Genomic DNA, 5,824 nt, shown 5'->3' on the forward strand with positions numbered 1-5,824 from the left:
CCCAGGTGACAGGCCGATGGGTTGCATCGGCTAGACTGTCTAAGTTGTTGACTTTGCTGTGGATATCTTTGACCTTGTTCAATGTGTTGACTTGGTCAGCGGTGCAGAATATGCCCCATCAATTGAGAAAGGCCAAATTATTCCAATCAATAGAAGCATTGAATTTGGATCTAAATTCCCAGATGAAATTACTGATAAAACTCAACTTCAAAGATTCTTAGGAAGTCTGAATTATATTTCACCTTATTATGATGATTTGGCAAAAGATACAGCTATTTTATATGACAGGTTGAAGAAAAATCCCTGTGCTTGGTCTAATGATCACACTAGAGCTGTCAAGAAAATTAAGAGTAAAGTTATATCTTTACCATGCCTTAGTTTGGCAAACCCTCATTGGGAAAAAATAGTAGAAACTGATGCTTCAGACATTGGTTATGGAGGGATTCTTAAACAAATAGATCCCAATAATAAACAGGAATTTTTAGTCCGGTTTTATTCAGAAAAATGGAATTCTGCACAATCTAATTATGCAACGGTTGCTAAAGAAGTTTTAGCCATAGTCAGATGTGTTTTAAAATTTCAAAATGATTTATATAACCAAAAATTTACAATAAGAACTGATTGTAGTTCTGCAAAATTTATGTTTCAAAAAGATTTTAAACATGATGTTTCCAAACAAATGTTTGCAAGGTGGCAAGCTCATTTAGCCCCTTTTGATTTTAAAATACATTATAAAAAAGGATCTGATAATCATCTCCCTGATTTTTTAACAAGGGAGTATTTAACTCTATAAAAGTTTGTTTTTTGTTTCAGGAATGGATTTTGGTCGTGGCCGTGGCCGCTTTATGCATCCTTCTAATAGAGGGAGAGGAAGACAATCATCCTCAATTATCAGATATAACCCAGGACAATCATCCTCAATTATCAGAGCTGGGAATAACCCAGAACCAGGTTCATCATCTGGATATATAAGACCAAGTAATACCTTGGCACAATATGGGGGAAAAAGGCTAATAGCAAAAAATTTATGTGATAATATCACGAAAGAAGAATATGATGAATTCCAAATATGGAAACAAAAAGAACTTAATATAAGTTCTCCATCTTTCAAAAAAATTATGAAAGATTCTCTTGATGAAAAAGAGAAAATGGTAAAATCACCAGAGGAAAGGGAGATTATTATACTCCAGAATTCTAATAAAAAATGGGAAGATAATCCCTGGTTATTATATAACCGCTATTTAACAAATAACCAGTATCCAATGGAGACTTATAAAAGTCGAGGTTTTTATGAAGGAATCCTTTCTGATAATGAGTGCAATTTCAATCATTGGGAAGATCCAGGAAATTTCTGGAAATTTTCAAAAATTAATACCAAGAGGATAATATCCATAGAAGAATGGGGAATAACTCCATCTACTTCCAAAACTTTGATAAACAAAAATAATGTCAAAGTTGAGTACAATTACTGGGATTATATCCAGGCTTTCGACAAAGTTTTCTTATATGAAAACCCTACAAAGAGCCACACATGGCTAATAAAAATTTACCCGGAAGTTTTTGACCAAAATTTACCAAATTGGTTAATCAAATGGTGGCAATTTTATGGAACTAATGAAGACATTCTGGCACAAATGTTAAAAAATCTTTATGACGAATGGAAAGATTTGCTTCCAAAAACTGATCAGGATGATATTCCTGGAATTATTCAATTAAATTTCTTTATTGAATTTTCTATTCCCTGGATTTGGAAATTTATCCCCAAAACAGGATATAATGATCTCAAATTATTTTGTTTAAAAAGAGAATCTTATTCTCGATTTTGGGACGCAATGATGAGACAAGATAAAGATACAAATGAGTTAAAGTGTATTTACACAATCAATTTAATTCAAGACAAAATTGATTATCTGATTATCTTTAATGCGGAAGAATCTGGCGAATTGGAAGAACACCAGTTACCTGAAGAATTATTTCAGGCCGAAAATAAAACTGAAGCTGAAATACTTAGCCATTATTCTAAATTGGCAAAAAGAGCTTTAGCTCAAAGACAAATGCATGAGGATAGTAAATCCGAGACAAGTGATGTATCAATGGCAATATCCATAGCATCCAATAGCAAGAATAAATTTGACATTCTTCAAGATGCCCAGGAAATGGAAGCAGAAATAGAAGTTCAATTGTTAATAGAAGAAGAACTAACCAATAAAAAGTCAGAGATGTCAAACCAAAAGACAAAGGAAAAATAGTGGAATAGAAATACCACTATCAAGGCACATACCGTAATAATCAAGCACTAATGGAGCACTAGCAAATGGAGCACTAGCAACAAGCACTAATAAAGTGTCAATAGTCTTAAGCAATATTTTCAAAAAGCTTTTATAAAGCTTACAGTAACAAATATGAATAGTTTTTATTTTGCCTATATAAACAGGCATTTGTTTTAGTTTAGGGACAGGCTTCTCCTACCCCTCTCTCTAGCTCTCTCTCTCCCCCTTGTAAATCTTCTCTCTTAATAAAATCTCGTCAACCGTACCTCTTCAATTCTGAGCACAACTTAAAGTTTGTAAGTTTTTCTTATTTTTATTTTTTCTTATTTAAATATTTTTACTCTAAGGATGAGCCTAATAGGCTAAATCCTTTGTTGAATTATGACAACACTTGATTAAATTATATATAAAACCATGGATGTGTTATTATCTTAAGATGGTTTTATTACCTATCAACATAAAATAAGAAGGTTTAGTGAGGGTACACATCTTGTTCAATCTGAATTGATAACTGTGAAAGGAGAGACACCGTTTTGCCGTTATGCCGTGGTTAGGCGCTAGGCGTTTTTATTGTCATCTCCGAGTTGTTATCAGGTCAGATTTAACACTTTCGTGGTAATATCCCAATCACTAGTAATGAGCACTTGGGTGTGCGTCCTCGTTCTTATACTATGTTGGTACTGTATAAAGATCCGCTTAAATATATGGTTATATATATATATATATATATATATATAAACATATATATATATATATATATATATATAAACATATATATATATATATATATAGAGTCAAGATCCGGTGCAAACGACCATTCGGTGAGAACGGTGAGAACGCATATCTACCATTAGATTAGGCTAATATGAAAGGCTGAGATTAAAATTAAAACAATCTCTAGAACACGCAGACCACCCTTCCTTTCGTCCATCATTTACTAATTTAAACCTGCCACATTCCAATTTCCACCTAGAGCCCCCGACGCCGGAGCTCCAACAAGACTTTCGTCGGAAAATCTCGCAATTACGACCATATAATTGCCGGAGTTCTGACCAAGTCCATCGTCGTCGACCCCTCTTGTATGTCCCTCCTTATCATTATACCACAAAAATCGTGCCACTGGTGCCGTCTCACCGACGATAACAACTCCCGGAGGCGATCGCACTGGCGCCACCATTGACGTCACTCCGGCTACCACGACCCCTCATCTTCTCGCCCTTCTTTCACTTCTCTTCTCAACGTCACTTTGGCTTTCATTTATATTTACAGGTGTCACAGCGGTTGCTCGGCGGTGGACATGGGTGGTTTAGGTAGCAAGTGATGTTGTCGGTATTGTCGATGGGTCGGTGATGTCGTCTGGGTCCGGTGTAGTTGTCATCGAGACGGTCATTTCCATGACGGCCACGACAGATCACACAAGCACAAACTAACCTCCCTAAACTCGCCCCATCTTTCTTTTCCAATCCCATTGCCGAAAATTTGTAATACCGATAATCACAATCACGAATTCTAATTTTATCCCTAAATGAACGATTCTCCATTTCTATTCATCTATTTCTTGGCTATGGTGAGGTGAATATTAAATATTGCTAAGTTTGTGCTGGTTGAGGACTTGTACATATTTTCAGTTGTAATAGTTTCTAATAATATCCAAGATGACAATGGTTTTCAACTTCAAATTATCAAATGATTTTCGATCCCGATTCAAGATCGTTTCTCGTTCAATTCTTTTTTCTCTTTGATTTAACTTAACATTCTGACCTTTGTTGGATTGAACATTGATGGTTTTGATTAATTTATGTTCTGAATTATTGTATGTAATTTGCTTATGTCATTATTACTTTAGTTTTTGTCTTTATTTGTTTCATTAATGGAATTTTGATGTAACTAAATGGATTTCTAAGTGTAGCTACCAAACTTTATTGTGGACGGTATCTCTCAATTATATCTCGTAGAAAGTGTATTTTGGATAGAAAAAAGTGTATCTACATTCTTAAAGAAAGAGTGTATATATGATTCATATAAAAACTGTATCTACATTGACAATAAGTGTATATAAATTTTTAGGTAAAAAGTGTACCTAGGAAGAAAAAAAGTGTAACTATACTCTTAAAAAGTGTATATAGAATTTATGTAAAAAGCGTACCTATGATAATTTAAAGTATATCTATTCCAATGATTATAGTGCGTTCTCACCGTTGAGAGTGAATTAGGATACACTAAAAACATATTGTAGATACATTTTTTTTCATAGTTCTAGATGCATTTTTTAATAATGTAGATACAGGTACATTTTTTGTAACAAAGTAATGTAAGAAGAACAATTACCTAAATTGGCTAGATACACAAAATATTATTTTAGATACACAAATATGTGATTTAGATACACAAAAGACAAGCTTAAAATACAAAATCTAAAAAAAAATAATAATCACCAAATTAAAAACCCTAATTTCAAAAATTAAATAAACACAATACTACCATCCCACCACCACCTTTGACCTACACCTTCCACCGCTGGACAACATCGTCGCCGGAGAAGTACCAGCCATCGTCCCAAAAACCACCGCACCTCTGACGCCCATCCCCGTATTCTCCTTATACACCACTACAACTTATGTCGACCACTACAACTTGTCTCCATCCACCACGCAATTGACGGCTATGCTAAGGCTGACGATGAAGAGATGTGTACTCCGGCTGGTACCGGCGTCAAGGACGTGAAAGTGAACTCCGGTAGACGTTAACTGGAACGATGCGCATCGCTAATTGGGCTCAACAATGACGTCGTGCACCACTGACAGCCAGCACATACATCGTCGACAACCTTAACAATCATCCGATGGAAGACATTGACATTGGACATGGAGGAAAGGAAGGGGCGAGCTGGTGCGGCCTCTGGTGGTTGTTAGGTTGCCGAAAGTTGAGATTAATGATGTTGGTGGTCGTGAATCAGGAAGAGGGAGATGAAGCTGATATCAATCGTGGTGGTACTATGGTAATTAATCGTGAATCAGAAAGAGTGAGAGGAATGGTATAAAGGGATTAGATGAGGGGAGAGAAAATGTAAGGTTGGGTTTTGATTTTGGGGCACTAAAACATACGCGCGAGTTTGTAAATAAGTTCAATAGTTAGTTCGTTCTCACCGTTCTCACCGAGTGATTGTTCTCACCGGATCCTAAATCTATATATATATATATATATATATATATATATGTATATATATATATATATGTATATATGTATATATATATGTACATATATATACATACATATATATATATATATATATATATATATATATATATGTATGTATATATATGTACATATATATATATATACATATATACATATATATATATATATACATATATATATATATATATATACATATATATATATATATATATATGCAATTGTGACTACGAAGGGGAGTTGAGATAATGAGGTTAAGTTATTTATGAGCATTGTTGGTTACTTGAGTATTGGTGGATATTGTAATTTGATGGAAGGGACCAAACTACTAGTCCTTGTGAGTTATTTATTGAAGGGAC

The 5,824-nt window shown here is 34.3% G+C and overlaps 1 long non-coding RNA gene across 1 annotated transcript; it reads left to right on the plus strand.

The window, feature by feature from the left end:
- The first annotated feature begins 2,476 nt into the window (after window positions 1-2,476).
- Window positions 2,477-3,949, plus strand: LOC141639055 (uncharacterized). The gene is made up of 2 exons (XR_012542345.1): window positions 2,477-2,566; window positions 3,540-3,949. It is a non-coding gene; the product is annotated as an uncharacterized LOC141639055 (long non-coding RNA).
- Window positions 3,950-5,824: the final 1,875 nt, after the last annotated feature.

The sequence above is a fragment of the Silene latifolia genome, unplaced genomic scaffold, assembly GCF_048544455.1.
Source record: "Silene latifolia isolate original U9 population unplaced genomic scaffold, ASM4854445v1 scaffold_266, whole genome shotgun sequence".
Classification (NCBI taxonomy): domain Eukaryota; kingdom Viridiplantae; phylum Streptophyta; class Magnoliopsida; order Caryophyllales; family Caryophyllaceae; genus Silene; species Silene latifolia.